The sequence below is a fragment of the Microtus oregoni genome, unplaced genomic scaffold (genome assembly GCF_018167655.1).
Source record: "Microtus oregoni isolate MIOR12 unplaced genomic scaffold, Mior012 000021F_ref0000039, whole genome shotgun sequence".
Lineage (NCBI taxonomy): Eukaryota > Metazoa > Chordata > Mammalia > Rodentia > Cricetidae > Microtus > Microtus oregoni.
In genome coordinates this window covers 28,107,659-28,125,322 of record NW_024543080.1, presented here as the reverse complement: position 1 = coordinate 28,125,322, position 17,664 = coordinate 28,107,659, and the positions used below count along the sequence as shown (strand labels likewise).

General features: G+C 45.7%; 1 protein-coding gene across 13 annotated transcripts in view; it reads right to left on the bottom strand.

Annotated features, from left to right (window-relative positions):
- The window catches only part of Apbb2 (amyloid beta precursor protein binding family B member 2), a 323,327-nt gene that overhangs the window by 42,258 nt on the left and 263,405 nt on the right, over positions 1 to 17,664 (bottom strand). The gene's annotated exons all lie outside the window — the stretch shown is intronic.

Here is a 17,664-nt window from a genome sequence, read left to right as displayed (position 1 = left end):
ACGGAGAGAGGAAGAGGGAGCAGTTGTCTGATGACATCCATGATCACAACTAGAGAAAAGTCATGTTTCTGCAGCAGAAATTTAAGGCTTTTGTGTTGTGGAGTGTATGATGGGAAGATGTGGGACAGGGGACAAGGGTAGAGCCCTTGAGAGAAATTCTTTCTTTTTCAAAAATATTTTATTATTATTATTTTTTGTGGGTACACGTGTTTATGCTGCATATCACGTACAAGCTCGGGTTCCTAGGGACAGGGGTCACAGATGGCTGTGAGTCACAGAGTGGGTGCTGGGAACTGAACCCAGGTCCTCTAAAAGAACAGTCAGTGCTCTTAACACTGAGCCATTGCTCCAGCCCTAAGCTAAATGCTTGCATGAAAGGGAGCTGTATTTTCCCCACACCTTACTTACCATGGTCTGGTTTCTGTCTCAATAATTTTACTTTTCCCAGAATGTCATATAAATGGAATTATATAGTGTGTGGTTTTTAAAGTCTCATTTCTGTCACTTAGTTAACTGTTAAGCCTGTTAGGAGCTCATTTCTTTTAACTACTGAGAATTCTATTTGCGAAAAATTCCATTCCATTTTCTATTGTTTGGCTAGACCATAGCTTATCCATCTATCAGTGGGTGGATATTTCCATTGCCTCCAGTTTGGGACAAGTTTAACTGAAGCTAATACTAATAAAACAAACAAGGGAGTGTGGTGGCACATGCCTGTAAGCTAAACTCTGGGGAGGCCGAGACAGGAGAGTCACAAGTTCAAGACCAGCCTAGGTTACATAGCAAGACCATCTTTTAAAAAAGGGGTAGGGGGCTGGAGAGATGGCTCAGTGGTTAAGAGCATTGCCTGCTCTTCCAAAGGTCCTGAGTTCAATTCCCAGCAACCACATGGTGGCTCACAACCATCTGTAATGAGGTCTGGTGCCCTCTTCTGGCCTGCAGACATACACACAGACAGAATATTGTATACATAATAAATAAATAAATAAATATTTTTTTAAAAAAAGGGGTAGGAAATAAAGAAGAGCGGAGAAGGAAGCATCTTTGGTCTGGTGTGTAGTAAATAGGGGTGGCGGGGCAGCGTCCCCAGCACCCCGGCCGCCTGCTCGGCTAGCTTATGCTCCGAAATAACAACACACAAACTGTATTCATTTAAACACTGTTTGGCCTTTTAGCTCTAGCCCTTACAGGCTAATTCTCACATCCTGATCAACCCATCTCTAATAATTTGTGAGCACCGGTCTTAACGGGAAAGATTCAGAATGTCTAACCTGGCGGCTTGCTTCATTGGCGTGCCTCTGCCCAGGAGAGCGGAGCATGGCATCTCTGAGGCGTCTGCTCCTGAGAGGAGAGCTGTGGAGTCTGAGCTCACTTCCTCTTCCTCCCAGCGTTCTGTTCTGTTTACTCCTCCCACCTATCTTCTAACCAATGAGGGCCAAGCAGTTTCTTTTTATTTAACCAATGACCTTCCTCCATCAATGGTGAGTGTGGAGCATGCACCATGCTTAGCTGGGGTCTTGATGAAACACAGCTGACTGCGCATCACCCTCCAGGATCCCGACTGCAAGGGGGAACTGTGGGTGCTAGGTAGCCAAATTGGGTCTTCTGAAAGAGCTCTTAACAACGGAGCCATCTCTTTAAGCCCCACCCCATCCCTTCTCCACTTTTGCTGGACGTTTTGTTTATTTGTTTGGTTGTTTTTCTTTAGAAGAAAAGAGAGGAAACTAAAGCAGACTTTACAATTTCCTTTTAGGGACACAGTAACCCGCTGACCGATTTTTTAACAGCCAGCAATTTCAACTTTAGAATTTCAGGAAACTATGACATGTGCAATGAGCCAGGATGAACCCAAAGGAGGGGAGTGGCTGCTCGCAGCTTCTGCCAACTTTGATGGCTTCTGACTGCACTGGTGATAAATTAAATGGGCTCATGACTTATTAACTGCGTGGGGAAATGTATATTTAAACACCCCTGATACATTCAGAAGACTAAATCAGTAATTCTAAACTCTCAATCATCTTCGGAGTTGAAGGAATGCCACACAAGGGAGCTAAATTACTAACCTCAAGCAAAATCGTGTACATTTACCGAGAACTGGTTAGACCGATGGGTCTTTTAACCACCAAAGAGCCATTTTACTCTTCTGGTCAGTCACAACTGTTAATTTGCATATCTAGTTTTTATATATGTTACCTTTAACTGCACTCACCCCATTTTTATATTCTCTTCTATTAGTAAGAGGATGCTTGTATACTAATTAATGATCCACTAGCCAGTACCGGCTGAACGGGGCTTCAACCCTGAGCTGATTGCATTTTTTTAATCAGCAAAGATCCTTAACATTTTGGTGGGCTTTGCAGGCTTATGTTATACAAATGTGTGATCCCCCCCCCCCCCCTCTTCTGGCCTTGCTGCATTTGGAAAATGTAAAGAATAAAGCCTGCTTCCAAATGTTGAGGTGAAGACCGAGAGAAAAAGAAAAACCAAACCAATAAACAAACAAAACACAAAATATCTCTTAACTAACACAGCACTTGGTAGACAGATGTTTGTCTCGCAACCAAAACCTACAGCCTCTAGCTGGGCTGGCTGAAATCTTGAAGTGGGCTTCTCAACCAACAACGACTCTGGGAAACTAACCCACATGACCACAGGAAAGCCCTGGTTGGTATTTCATATGGACTCTGCACAGGTAATGAGATCATGGTGGACGCCTGGTCTACGTTAGGTTCCTATCTCTTTTAGGACTTAAGAGCAAGCAAAAGGGAGACAGGCAAAAAAACAGACGTTTATGCCACCACTACCTCAGCACCTGGCTTGACTGTGCCTGAGCTTTTGAGTGCCAGAAGGCAAGCAAGGTGTTTTGAGATTGTTCAAATTGTTTTCTACTGCTTGTAATCAATGATCTTTGTATTAGTCAGCTTTTGTTACTGTAAAAAAAAAAAATACCAGAGCATCAACTGAGTTAGGAGTGGCACTAACGGGAGGTGTGGTCTAGTTAGAGGAAGTGTGTCTCTGTGGGGGTGGGCTTTGGGGGCTCATATATGCTCAAACCACTCCTAGTGAGATGGTCAATTTCCTGTTGTCTGTAAGTGTAGGAATCTCAGCTACCTCCCAGCACCCTATCTGCCTGCATGCCAACATGTCCCACCATGATGATCATGGACTGGACCTCTTAAACTATAAGCTGCCACCTCAATTAAATTTAAATTAATTAAGCTAATTAAATTAATTTTCCTTTCTAAGAGTTGCCATTGCCATGGTGTCTCTTCACAGCAACAGAAACCCTAACTAAGACAACCAGTGAAGAGAAAAGGCTTGCTTGGCTCACAGTTCTGGGGGCTCCAGCCCAGGATCAGCTGGGTCTGGGACAAGACAGCACACTGTTGTGGGAGTGCACAGCACAACAGAATGGCTTACCTCCTGAGCAGAAAGCCAAGCAGGGGAGAGTGGGTAGGAGCCCATCAGCCCACTTTAAGGGGACACCTCCAGTGACCTAAATATCTCCCACCACAAACCCCACACTTCAAGTCTCCACAGCCTCCCAATAATGCTACCCACCTCCAGGGGACCAAACCTTTCCGAGACACATGCAGGATTCCAACCTTAGCAGTCTTTGACATCTCAATCTCCATGATGGCAAAGCCCTGAGTGCCTGAGGTTACTCCCAACTTGAAAAGCATAGGACTCCAAAAGCACACACCACAATGAGTGGCTGGATTCTCCCCCAAGCCCACAGCCAGCTGAGCCTCTTATAAGTGGGTCCAAAATGGGTCCAAAAATGAGGGAGCTGTTTGGGCAATTAAGTGTAAGTTTAGAATAACGAGAGACATAGATCCCAGCTCATCCACAGTCTGGTAGGAGAAATTTGGTAAACGGGGCTTTATGCTGGGAAAATAACTGTGGGAGCCAGCTTGGTTTGTTGCATCCCATGAACCTCAGTTTCCTTTTGAAACCGAAGGAGATTTTGCTAGAATTGGCAGCATGGGTGAGGGAAGAGTTAAAAAGCGAGCAGGGGCCCGTGCTGGAGGTACAGGCCTGTAATCCGGCTACTCAGGCAGGAGGATGACAAGTCCAAGGATTGCTTGGGCTATAAGGTGAGTTTTAGGTCAATTTGGTCAATTTGGTGAGACCTTGTCTCAGAATAAAATGTAAGAAAGACCCGCATTGTAGCTTAGTGGTTGTTCTAGATCCAGCTAGCAGTAGCAGGAAGAAGAGTGGGAAGAGGGAAGGAGGAGGCCGCCACTGCTGCTTCCACACAAGGGAATTCAGAGTAGGCGTGTCCAGGACTAATATTAGCCTTCACACCCACAATGCTACATGACAAAGAAGGTGGAAAAGATAAGCACGTGACCACGGAGAGGAAGGACCTCGCAGAGGGTAATATGAACACCCAGATGCTGAAGAAGCATCACTTCTAGGCGGAAGTTTTAAGGATAGTTAGCAATACTTTAGTAACTATGCAAACGCAAGTGGCACCGCCATCAACCTTCAGGGACCACTTAACAGAAAGGACGCTGCTTTAAATTATCAAGACACTTGGTTTGGTGCCAGGTGGTGGTGGCGCACGCCTCTAATCCCAGTACTCGGGAGGCAGAGGCAGGTGGATCTCTGTGAGTTCGAGCCCAGCTTGGTATTCAAAGCAAGTTCCAGGGCAGCCAATTATACAAAGAAACCCTCTCTCTCTCTCTCTCTCTCTCTCTCTCTCTCTCTCTCTCTATATATATATATATATATATATATATATATATATATATATATATTTGGTTTGCTTGTTACTGGAGTGTATTGTATTGATGTATACAAATGCTTATAGAAGAGATAGGAACGGGACTATAGGAAGATCAACGTCACATAACATTTGTACAGCTAGATCACAAAGGGCTCCATGTGACTCGAAGACCCGTACAATTGCCTGCGTCAACCACTAAGTACAATATGTCTTCTGAGTGCAGGACTATGAAGTTCTTGCTCATGCCTGCACAAGCTAGTCTACTGTGAGGGTTTAAAAAGTCCTTGGAGACATAGCTGGTCAGCAGCACAAAAACACAGCGCTCCTTTCTGCATCGTGAGAAGCGCCTCTATTCCCCTGCTCTGATGAGCATACTTCTTTGGGACAATGTCTGACAAAGGGCTCCAAGGCTTAACAGAATGATTAGCAGTCTCAGGAGTAAAAACTACCAAAAGTTTATGCTGGGAATATAGCTTGTTAGCAGAGAACTTGCCTAGCAAGTGCAAAGCCCTAGGTTCCATCCCAGCACCACAAAAATGAGAACTAAACAAACACTTGCCTAACAGGGAGCACATTTTGAAGACGAAGCATATACTATCCATCCCCGCCTCTCACTGTGCAGTGTAGACAGCTTCCCAACCGTATCTTGTTTTAAGAAGCCTTTTCAACCCCCAGCTTAGCGAATTTAATGAATAGTATTAGGTTTTATCTTTCTTATAAATATCTTCTACAGCCTCCATTATGTCAATAAAAAAGACAAAGCAACTATTAGGCTAAAGGGTGGATAGAGATGAATCAGACCATTTCCCTTAGGCATGAAAGGGTCACTAGACAATGACTCCAGGCCAATGAATTTGTAGAGGAAATATATTAAGAAATTTCTCTCCATCTGTTACATATAATGCTTTTAGTAAGCGCCGCTTATCTTTGAAATGGGATTCCGGGTGGCAGCAGAAACGCGAGTGGCTGGAGCACCTCTAGAGGTGGGCTGGCTTCTGTCACACTTTATTGTTCTCTAACTCATGTAGAAAGCCAACAGTGTCACTTGGAGTGACCAATAAATACTAACCGGCTATAGGGGGATATTTTTTTTTTTTTAACTTTGCTGTTTGTTTTACTACATGGGGACTTTCCGGGGAAGAAAAGAACAACCTAAGACACTCCTGTTTCAGAACGCTCTCTACTTCCTGACCTGGAATACTGCAGAAGTCCGAGGAAACTGTGCTTGAGACAGCCTGGATGCTGGACTTTAAACTGGATGATGGGACATTATAACCATGCTCTGTTTATTTATTAAAATTGATAGTCCACTTGCTTTCCAGAATGAATCAGTGGCCTCAATAAAAGGTGTATATTATATCAAGTTTTTTTTTTTTGATTTTTTTGAGACAGGGTTTCTCCGTAGCTTTTTGGTTCCTGTCCTGGAACTAGCTCTTGTAGTCCAGGCTGGCCTCGAACTCACAGAGATCCGCCTGCCTCTGCCTCCCGAGTGCTGGGATTAAAGGCGTGTGCCATCACCGCCTGGCTTTATATCAAGTTTTTGTATTTTTTTAACAAGTAAAAACTTAAAATCAAGCCAAAGACAGCGGAAGTAATTCTAAAATTCAATAATGGTGAATGTTAGAAACCCATTCAACCATTCCGACCCACAGAAATGGCCGTGTCTGCGTGTCCATGTACAAAAATTGCTATGACTAAGAAGTCTACTTGAAACTTCCTAGTAGAAGGGAAACACAACAAACTACATAATTTTTTTACTAATAACCAAATTCTCGTGCACGAGTTCTTTAAGAGATAGTGTTCTCCAGAGTGTTTCAAGGGAATATGCACACAAGTTCTCGGGTCAAGGGCCATTTAGCAGGTGAAAGAGCATCCTCAGTGACAACATTATCAGACAAGTAAAAGTCCTGTCCCTAAGAAGCATGCTTTGCAAGAAAGGCATGGCACAAGTGGTGCCAGCAAATCAGAGTCTCAACAATACTCCTCTGTGACAACACCAGACGGTTTAAGTTAATGCATAATCGGTGTGTCTCAGTGTTCTCTAACCTGGCAGAAATTCCGATCAGTTTGGGGTTCACTGTTATGAAGGCTCTGAGGTGCCCTACTCAAATATCATGTGCATTTCAAAATGACTGAGGCTCTCCCCCAAGAACAGAGCATGGCAGACTGTGGTTTCTAAAGTCATTTGGGCCGGGAACCCCTTTTTTCCTTAAGCGCCAATATTGAGATGTATGATACTCAAGCTCCAAAAACTTTTAGCAAAGCTGAATAGAATCAGTGTTCTTCAAGCTACGACTCATTAGTGGCTACAAATAGCAGGTATGAGTTAAACGGACTAGTAAGAAGAAAACAAGCAAAACCCAAAAACCCAGCATTCATGGGGGGCAATCACTGCTGTATTAAAGTTTTGTTGGCTATATGTGAGGAGAGAGAGAGGGAGAGAGGGAGGATGCTGGGTTGCAGCACCAACACTATTCCTCGCAAGTCATGACAAAGAACTTGAAGTATAATGACGTAGATATCATGAGTGTTAAAAGACAGGACTTCATGTGACATTTGAATAACTATTCTTGTACAATCTCTGTGCATGTGACACTTATAGAGGGAGTTAGACAAGGCTGTCCTCAGCAGGGACACAGATTATCCCTCCACTACTGCTATGTATGTCCAGAGGGGAGCACGGCATGTGCAATCTAGGGAAGGAGGCTACGTGAAGAGTCCTTGGGAAACGAGCACTAGGAGGCACAGCGGTGTGTGCTTGTAATCCCCAGCACTCTAGAAGCCGAGGTAGGAAAAGTGATGAGTTCCAGGAGGAGGATGAGTTCTGAGCTAGCCTGGGTAATCTACTGTAAAACTATTACTACAACCAAAATACTGAAAATACCTCTAACTCCCTGCAATTCTTTATTTTCCCCAAGGGTTCTTCTAGTCTCTTTAAATCCCTACCTGCTGTCACCAGTGGGTAGTTCATCTTGTCTCCCCCCCTGCCCAAGAATTTTATATTAACAGAGATATATGGCATGTGTCATTTTTCTCAGTATGTATGGGGTCTTTTTCTATAGTTATTTTGAGAGTCAGCATGTGGCTATGCGAATCAGCAGTTGGACACTCGTGTCTATAGTCACCTGCTGATGGATGTTGGACCTGGACATGGCTCTGCACCTGAGAAGCCAGAGCTGGGTAGGTACCAGGTGGGGAGATGCAGCCAGCCACTGGCACCGGTTCTCACCTGTAAGGAGGGAGGACGGCTTTCTGCTCTGGGTCGCTCTCCCTTCCATTTGGCTCCTTCCTTTTTCTAAGGGAATTCCTCCCAGGGTACTCCCCAGAAAATAGCCCAGCAGACAAGAATGCCCAGTTGGAATTGCAACATGGAAATATGGGACGTGGCCCCTGGGTCTATGGTTGTGAACTATGAGGAAGTGAAGACAACATGACTCTTCTGTCCTTGGAGGGGACAGCGAGGCCAGGAATGGGGGCCAGTGAGAAGAACAGCCGTGGTGACTTAAGTGTGATGGGCCAGCAGTGTCGGGACCCAAGTGACCGGCTGAGAACTCCTTATGGGATAATATTCATAAATTCTCATTTTTCTCTATCAGAACTCAACTCTGCCAAGCACCACCTATTCTAGGGCTTTAGTACCCAGCTCTGATTCTTACATAGCCAGAGCCTGGCTTCGTGAGAAGCCCCGGGAAATACCACACCATCCTGGGGCTCTGAGACATGCTGGTTTCGGAAGAACTTTCAGAGTTCTCATAGGAGCTCTGTGAAGGGATTTCAAACCATTTGTCACCATCACAGTGAACCGGGAAGTTACAACTTTTACAGAAAGTCAAGATCAGAATACCGCCAGCCATCCATAGTCTCATTATGTAGTCCTGGCTGGCTTGGAGCTTACTCTGTAAACAAATAAACCTTAAACCCACAACATCTGCCTGCCTCTGCCTCCCAAGTGCTGAGATTAAAGATGTACCACTACATGTGGCTTTCTTTTACAGGGTCTTATGGATCCCAGGATGACCTCAAACTCTCTCTGAAGCTATGGCGGCTTTGAACTAATCTTCCTCAGAGCTGGGATTGCAGACATTTTCCAGCCCAGTGGATTTCTGCCACTGGAGATTCCACCCAGGGATGTGTGCACACTAGGTCAGCGCTCTGCCAACTGAGCTATATAACCACCTCTAACGTCTCCTAGCTTTTATAAAATATGTATCATTTAATGAAATGAAATGAAATTTATGCCCTGGCAATGCTGAAGCATGCGTGGGCAGCCCATGTAAGACAGTTCTGTCTATCATTTAATAAGCGTGTGTGTGTGTGTGTGTGATTCTATCTCAAGGAACTATTATCATGTTACTATAGCAGCATGGTGAGCGATGCACAACTTGCTGGAAAGCCCCTCTGCATTTCTGCCACCAGAGGGACAGTCCCTGGTGCAGATGGAGGGGTGGAGAGACCAGGACACTGATTAGGGCCCTAACGGTGCAAGCAAAGAACCACGAGTGGCTTGCACATGGGACTTCCACTCCAGTACTTTCTCTTGATCTACTCCAGGTCCCAGAACTCCCAGATTGCCCACAGTGATTCCCTCTCTTTGAGATCAAACCGAGGCTCTCAAACCCTTCTCTCCTAGCAGCTCCCAAGCCAGATTATATTTTCCCTCACTGCACTCAATAAGAAGCTACAAATCTCAGGGAGATGCATTTGAGTTCAAAGCATTCAAGGTGACAAGTGCTTCATGAACAGTGGCGATGGAACGCTCGTTTGCAGCAACCCGAGGCTGAGGGCATGCACAGCCCTTCAAGTACATCGTTCCCAGCTGAGCAACTGGCACACGAGCCGTGACGGAGTGAAGCTCTGCTCCCAGCAGCTCCAAGCTTCTCTGCTCTTAGACAGACACTCATACATGTTTATTTTTGGTTTTTCGAGACATGGTTTCTCTGAAGCTTTGGAGCCTGTCCCAGAACTCACTCTGTAGACCAGGCTGACCTCAAACTCACAGAGATCCGCCTGCCTCTGCCTCCTGAGTGCTGGGATTAAAGGCGTGCGCCATCACTGCCCAGCTCATCTGTGTTTATGTGAGTGGCTCAGCCGCTGCTCCAGCCAAGACTACTTCTCAGAATGCTCCAAGATGTTGCCTTGAAGACTGGTTCGGAAAGCGGCTGTAACCAAGAGCAACGTGTCTCCTCCCCACTGCATCCAGAAAGGCTGACTCACCCCTTGGCTCAGGACTCAGGATTTGAAAGACGGACATTGGTCAGGGATCCTCAAACTTGGTCACCTCCTCTAGAAACAGCAGGACAAGGTCCCTGGCTGTTGCTAAAACCTGCACGGGACGCTGGGCAATGAGCAGGGCCAGGAGCACCAAAATGGATGAGCACTTCTCCCAAGGATTTGGCTTCTATGTCACTATCAGGGACAGTGCCACCATGACTGATGTGATTGAAGATGCCCACCTGAATTCCCCGAGGGGAAGTTCTCTAGGCAATCACGTACAGTGACTTTCCTTAAAGGTTATTTTATGCTCAAAGTCCAGCGAGAACCTCAGCATGATTAATGGGAGGCAGGGAGGCCACTTGTGAAGAGCTGTGCCATCCCTACAGTATAAGTCAGCAGACTGGCCAAGAGAATCCCCATGCCCCTGCCCATCATGAGGCTGTATTAAAAAAGATATTAACTCTAGAGGTCACGATAATACTGTGGCACAGGGAGGGAATTATTATTCTCTCTCCGAAGACTTCTCTCCCTGCGGCACGGCAGCAGACACCCCAGATTACACTTTCATCAGCAGAAGTTGGGTTCCATCAATCTTTCATGACTGTCTGGCTCACAGAATCCTCAATTGGGTGGCCTTAGGAAACTGTCTCCCACATAGAGACCTGGCAAATCACATCTCGGAGAAGCAACGACGGCCAAGCATAAAACACAGGTAACTTTCAGAGGAGCTAAAAAAAAGCTAAAGGTGGGGTGGAGTGAAGACGGGACAGATGGCTCAGTGGTTAGGAGTGCACTTTGCTCTTGCAGAAGATGGGAGTTGTTTCCCAGCACCGACATCAAATGGCACACACCTGCCTTTGCCTCCTGAGTGTTGGGATTAAGGACGTCCGCCGCCACCACTGCCCAGCCTTAGGCACCAGCTCCTTGCCCCCCTTTAAAGGTGATTATCCCATGCATTTTGTCCTAGTGATTGAAAGCCAACTGACACCCCGCCCTCGATGGGCACACTGTGACATAGTAAGGTATAGCTAAACAGTGGACTAGCCACAGCCACTCACTTAAACCAGCTCCCCCAAGTGCTCTGTGCTGAAGTTTGAATATGAAATGTCTTCCAAAGGCTTACACTCCTCGCTGGGAGGAGGTGGAAGGTGGTGGAACCCTTAACAGTGGGGCCTTGTAGGAAGACAAGGTCACTGGGGTTATGCTCTTAAGGGCATATTAAGACCCTGGCTCCTCATCACCCTCTTTTCTTCCTGGCCACATGAATGCGTAACTAAGACATAAGGGCAACAAAGTCAAATAATCTCAGGCTGAAGTAAAGCTTTTCTCTCTTTAAAGGCAATGATCTCAGGTATATCATCACAGTGATGGAAGCCCGACTGGCACCTCCCCCACAACATAACAGACTGCACAAGCAGCTGCCTCCTTCAGTCTGGGCTAATTCATTTTCAAGTGTCAACAAAGGCCGGGTAGGACCACCAAGAAACAGAAACAATAGCAGTTATCTGAGAAGAGGGAAAGAAGAATTGCCGCTGGTAACTCAGAGGCCAACAAGAGAACATTAAGAGATTCTCATGGGAGCAGTCATTCCAAAATAGGGCTCTGACCTCCACAGTTAGGGGAACCCAGGAAAGAGGTTGGGGATGCTGAAATTGAGACATTTGGAGAAAGGGTCCCACAAAGCCAAACTGAGCCAAAATAAATCTTTTTTGGAGGTGATTATCTCATGCATTTTGTCATAGCCACAGAAAGCGGATCATCACAACCCTCCCCTATACGGCAGACTGTGGGACCAGTGTAGGTATAGCTAAACAAGAGAGCAGCCATAGTCTGGGGCTGAAGAGTGCGTTCAAGGCCAGCCTGAGCAATGCAGTGATATAAATCCCAAAGTAAAAAGCAGAAAGAGGGCTGGGGACAGAGCTCAGTGGGCAAGCCCAGGTGCAACGCCTAGCGCAGCAAAGGAATGAGGGGGTGGAGGGGAGCCCAGAAGAGGTTTGGTTTTGTCTTGGTTTTACTGTTTCCTAACTAAACAACTACAGCATTGTCAAGGTCCATCCAAAAATAAGCAGTGTTTGCAAAAGAAACCAAAACAAAACAGCAAAACCGGAAACAAGAGCATGTGCTATGTGTAACAAGAAGCCTTTGAAAGCAGCTTGAACCAAATCCATTCATAAAACCCACTGTGGATAACCTAGGGGAGGAGAATACTGAAGAACACCCAGCACAATTCCTTTTTGTTGTTGTTGTTGTTGTTTTTCAAGACAGAGTTTCTCTGTGCAGCACTGGCTGTCCCAGAACTCGCTCTGTAGACCAGGCTGGCCTCAACTCTGAGATCCCCCTCCCTCTGCCTCCCAAGTGCTGGGATTAAAGGTGTGCACCACCATCCCTGGCTACAATCCTTTACATTAGTTGGATAACAAGTTCCTGAGATTAAAACCAGACGGAACGACTGAGCCAAAGAGAAAACATCTGACAGCGAAGGGATAATCTGTGACAAATAAAGATCTTATTAAAATTAGTCTTCGCAATCAGAAAAGAGCTATATAAAGTATGTTCCAGGAAAAGAAGGTCTGCCCTGCAAACCACCCTTACAAACATTTCACAGGGTCACATTTAACCTGAGTAAGGGAGGATGAGTTCCTAAAAAGCATATGTACACAACACTGTTAACGGTTGCTATCGAAGGGCACAGGAATATAGAAATATAAAATTGTAAGCCCAAACACATTATGAAAAAATAAATAAATAAATAAAGCTGGCCTCCACTGTTAACCTTTAACACTTTCTGCCTTAAGAGCAGACATCCCAGCAGCCATGTGGACAGAGGTAAACTTGTAACAATTGTTTCCTGCCCCAGCTTCCCAGCTAGGCAGGTACTGGGGACAAAGGTTAGCTTCTAACTGTTGCCTCTATGGGACCCTCTGCTTGTAGTCCCTTAATTTTTAACTGTCCCCTATGTGACTCTACTCTCTGCCTTGCATTCTTTCAAGGACAATGAAAAGCGGCTGTGACAGTCACAGGCTTTCGCAAACACTCAAAGTTAACATTCTAACGTCCTATAACCAAAGGTTATAATGTAATGTGATCTTAAGCCTGACCTCAAGGTTGTAAAAGTTCTTTGACCACACCTGGTGCTTGACTTTACTATAAGAAGAGACCCCAAACCAACCCTCATTGCCAGAGTTTCCAAAGCCCGATCTCTAGCTGTCCTTACCGCAGGGTAAGCTTTGTGTGCCCGGCAGTAACTTTTCTTCTTTTCTGAAATGAAGCTTGCTTCTGGTTTAATAGATTTTGGTGGTCTGTCCCCCATCACTGCAACCCCGGACCCAACACTATTAATTATGGAGAAATTTTATCTTCATTAGAGCAGGTCCAATGGAGTCTCTACTTACAGTCAATATTTATTAAATGCAATCAAATTTTTCTTAATAAACAAACCTCAGCAACTTAGTGCTGCCACTAACTTAAACAAATGAGTTTACTATCCCGAGCAGCCTTTCCCAAAGCGTGTTTCACGTGCGTGTATTTCCACGAAGGAAACTGATACATATCCTTCCCTACAGCCATGTGAAGGGTTGGTCCTCAATTCATGGAACTGCTGGGAAGTTATGGAACCTTTAAGACGTACAGCCTAGATGAAAGTGGTCATATAAGAACACGACCCTGATGGGGACACTGGGACTCTGGCCTCATTTCTTTCTCCCATTGTTTTCTAGCCATGATGTGGGAAATAGCTCCCTCTACCACGTTTCCCTCAAGATTTACAGCCGCTTTGCCACAGTCCTAAAAGGAATGGTGTTAACTGATCTTGGGCCCCTTTCCTTTAAAAGACTGACTACCTGAGCTATCTCCTCACGGCTACACAAGCTATTCCAGTATAGACACAGAAAGTATTCCACTCTAGACTGCAGTATAGAGCCTCAGAGACTGGAAGGGGTCCAGAGTGTGGAAAAGACCTGCCACGTTGTTTAACAGTTTCCCAGGCGACTCTAGACTCTTCAACCTTCTTAATGCCCGACCCTTTTGAAGGGACTCTGGCCATGGCTGGCACTCTGGAGCATGGCAAACAAGGCTCTGGCAGGCCTTGCCCCTCTCCCCAGTTCCCTCTGCCTGGCTAAAACCCCTTAGATTACATTCCTGAAGCTGGTGACCAGGGTCTACCCCTTTATTTGGCCACTTCCTCCTCCTAAGGCTGACTACCAAGGTCAGGCTATCAAAGTATTGAAGTACAGCAATCAAAAGCTCCTTTTGGTTCACCTAATTAACATGTCCAATTAAAATTAAACACCTTATCCAAACACAGGGTTTTCCCTTCTGCCTTAATAAACCACCAATTGTCTATGGGCCAAGTCTGTCTCCTCTCTATCCAGAGGCAATCCTTTATGTCGTCGTCGTCATCATCATCATCATTGTTCCCCACCTCCAAATACCCCCTCCTCCTCTCCCTTGTTCTCTATCTCTTGTCTTTGTCTCTTATTCCCTGCCCTTTGTCCCTGGTGGGGGGAGCGGGGGGAGTGGGACTAAATCTCCTTTGAGCTGAGAACTTGGTCTTGGGAGTCCTGAGCTGATACCGTTCCCTTTCACCTTTACCACAGTTCCTCATGTGGTAGTGACCCTCAACCATAAAATTATTTTGGTGATACTTCATAACTGTTATTTTGCTACTGTTATGAATTGTAATATAAATATTTGTGGACATAGAGGTTTACCAAAGGGGTCACCACGCACAGGCTGAGAACCCTGCTGTAGACCCTTTGTGCCATGATACCTCACATGGTACAGCACCATGAAAGCTTCCCACTAAAGAGATCGGAAACCTAGACAGGCCCATCTGGCCCTTTGCATCATGGGAAACAAGAGGGCTTAGCAGACACTCTGGCCTCTGGGCAACAGATACAGCATCTCAGTGTCCTTCCTAGAAGATGGGTTCACATCTGTCACTGGAAAAAAAAACAAAACAAAAACGGGGGTAGTCTCTGCTAAAGTTCCATTGGGTTGAGAAATTGAGGTCATTTATGTTTGACACTTCTATTAAAGAATAAGGAGAAAACTGCTTCCCAAGGTGTAAAAACGCTGAGTTTAAAGTCTACACAGGCCTTCTAAACAAGAAGTGACACCCCTCCTACCCATCGCTAGAATGGTGGCCTAGCAGGCCATAGAGTCCAAATGAGAAGTGGTTCTCTAGTCGTCCGCTTCAGGTATTGAGGACAAAGCACCAGTGAGAAGCCCTGTGCCACCCACACACCTGAGGACACCCTCTTTAACACAGTGGTGGGGACACAGCACATCCGTCTAAGGGCTCCTCGGGGGAACACACTACCTCTAAAACTCCCTCACCAGCCTCCACCTCTTCATGTTAGTCTCACTGTGATTAAAACAGCCAAGCTGTGGTGTGACGGGGAAGGAGGAGGCAGCTCTGCACTGCCAGGCGGTAAAGCAATCGGGGTTCCAACCCCCCCGCCCCCAAGAAGGCATGCCCCTCAAGCCAGGACTAAGCTGCAGCCAGAATTGAAACCCTGTAAGCAAACCCCACAGAGATTACATCAGAGGCAACCCCAACTCCCCACACAGTTCACAAGAAGCCTTTCCTACTCAGCCCCGGAAGACAGTGGACAGGATGACATCACCCACCCCCCAGATTGCCTCTTCACCCATGGTAAAACTACCAAGGAGTTTCACAGTAACGGAGACCCTTAAGGACCTTCAGAAAACGCCAACGCCAATGCTTTCAGATACTGAAGTTACACAGCTCAGAGGGGTGCACTGCCCTATTGGGGAAGGTTCTGCCCTCCAGTCTCGTGCACATACTTTCCTTACTCATTTTAACCATATCAAGAAACCCCCCAAGAGAGGCCCTTTCTCAGCAAGGCAAGGTACAAAAGAGAATGCGAAATGGCCTTGTTTTCTCTTGCAAAATGAAACACTGTTATGTTTTATTCATGCAAAGTGAAAACCCGTTTTCTTTCCAGCATTACAAATTGAATTTGCTCTTGTAAATTGCTGTTAAGGAAAAAAAAGAGAGAGAAAGAATCAAAAGCAAAGGAAAGTTAAATATATATATATTTAGCCGGAATACAAAGGCTCCTTCTTCTAGGGCAAGAAAGCTGGGGGGACCAATGGGGAGAAACAGACCCTTTAAGTGGCGAACTTGCTTCTTTATCTACTGTTCCAAAAGGGCTCAAAGACACCCCCCACCCCTAACCACAGAGACGCGCTGAGGTCCTGAGAGCCTATGGGGAGACACTAACATAATGTCACCTACCTTAACTGTGCTCTTTGGTGGGGATGGGTTTGGGAGGGGCTCTTCCTGCTCAGCAGGTAAACTGAACTCACCAAGTTTGCAAGGGTTTCCTATCGTCTATCTCCTGTGATCAACCATCCTAGAAGCCACCCGAAGTCTGACCCTCCCCCCTGCAGTGACTTGAAAAGGAAGCCATGTAATTAGCTGTATCTGTTAAGTGCATGCTGCTTTAAAAAATTAAGGGTAAACATTCATTAAGCGCTTGCATGTTTTCATCACTGTGCCAATTATTACACACACTTGCTGGTGTACACACACATGTGCCGTTGTCCCTGGCAGCCATCTTCGTTTCTCAGATGGGAGAAAATGAGGCACCGAGAGCTGGAGCAATTTTGCCATCTAGAATCCGAATCACGTTTCTCTGATACACAAGCAGCGATTGGATTTATTTTAAACAAACAGTGTAGACCGAACACTTGCATGAGTAAAATCTAACCTAAAACACACGTAACAGGGCTGAGGACATGACTCAGGGGTGGAGCGCTTACTTGGAGCCTTCAGTGAGGTGACACCACAAACAAAACCCAAACAAATAACAGATATGAATACACATTTCTGTTTGTGGGGATATATAACAGACTTCATTTTGGCTCCTGCCGTAAAGACAGATATGGAGAACAGAAATCAGGAAAGAGCAAGCCCTCTACAGAGGCTACTTGTTTCAGATGGGTAACGGCCACCTAAGAGCTTCTTTGTAACAGCCATTCACTAAGGTGAAGGCGAGCGAAGAGTTTCTTTGTAACAGCCATTCACACTGAGGTGAAGGTGAGTGAGCGCTTCAGGACTGCAGCCCTCCAAATGTAACATGAATCATCTGCCTACTGGCTCACCCTAAAGCTGGGGCTCCTCACTCTCATATAAAGAGCTCAGAGATTTATACCCGATCAGTGGTCAGAAAATTCTCCTTTCTCAAGTCTGGTTCCAGCACAAACGCCTGTTCTTTTACTGTCAAATATCTAGTCAGAAGCCTTCATTTCTGGTTTAGGATGTGGAACTGGTCAAGGATGATCAAACACACTGGTACGTCATATACAGGACAGCTGTATAAAAGAAGGCAGACCCTCCCCTTATAAAGGACCGTGTGACCCAATTTTTGAACAAACAAGCCAGAACGCTCAGGAAAACCATCCTTCTGGCACCTGAGATTTGATCTACTTTGTAACATTCTTGTAAACGTTCAACAGTTTGACCCAAAATGCTAGAAGACACCCCTATACCATGAGAACTGCCAAAACATTGATTATAACTTGTGTCAACTGAATGTCCAATTATTTTGCAATGGGGTTCAAGTACAGTATTAGCGGTAACAGTAGCTAAAGTCCTTAGCTACAACACGGCTTGAAAGTCGGAACGTTAGTTTCCTGTCTTTTGGAGAAGAGAAGAGCCATAAGTACTTGTGGTAACTTATTTCCTGGAG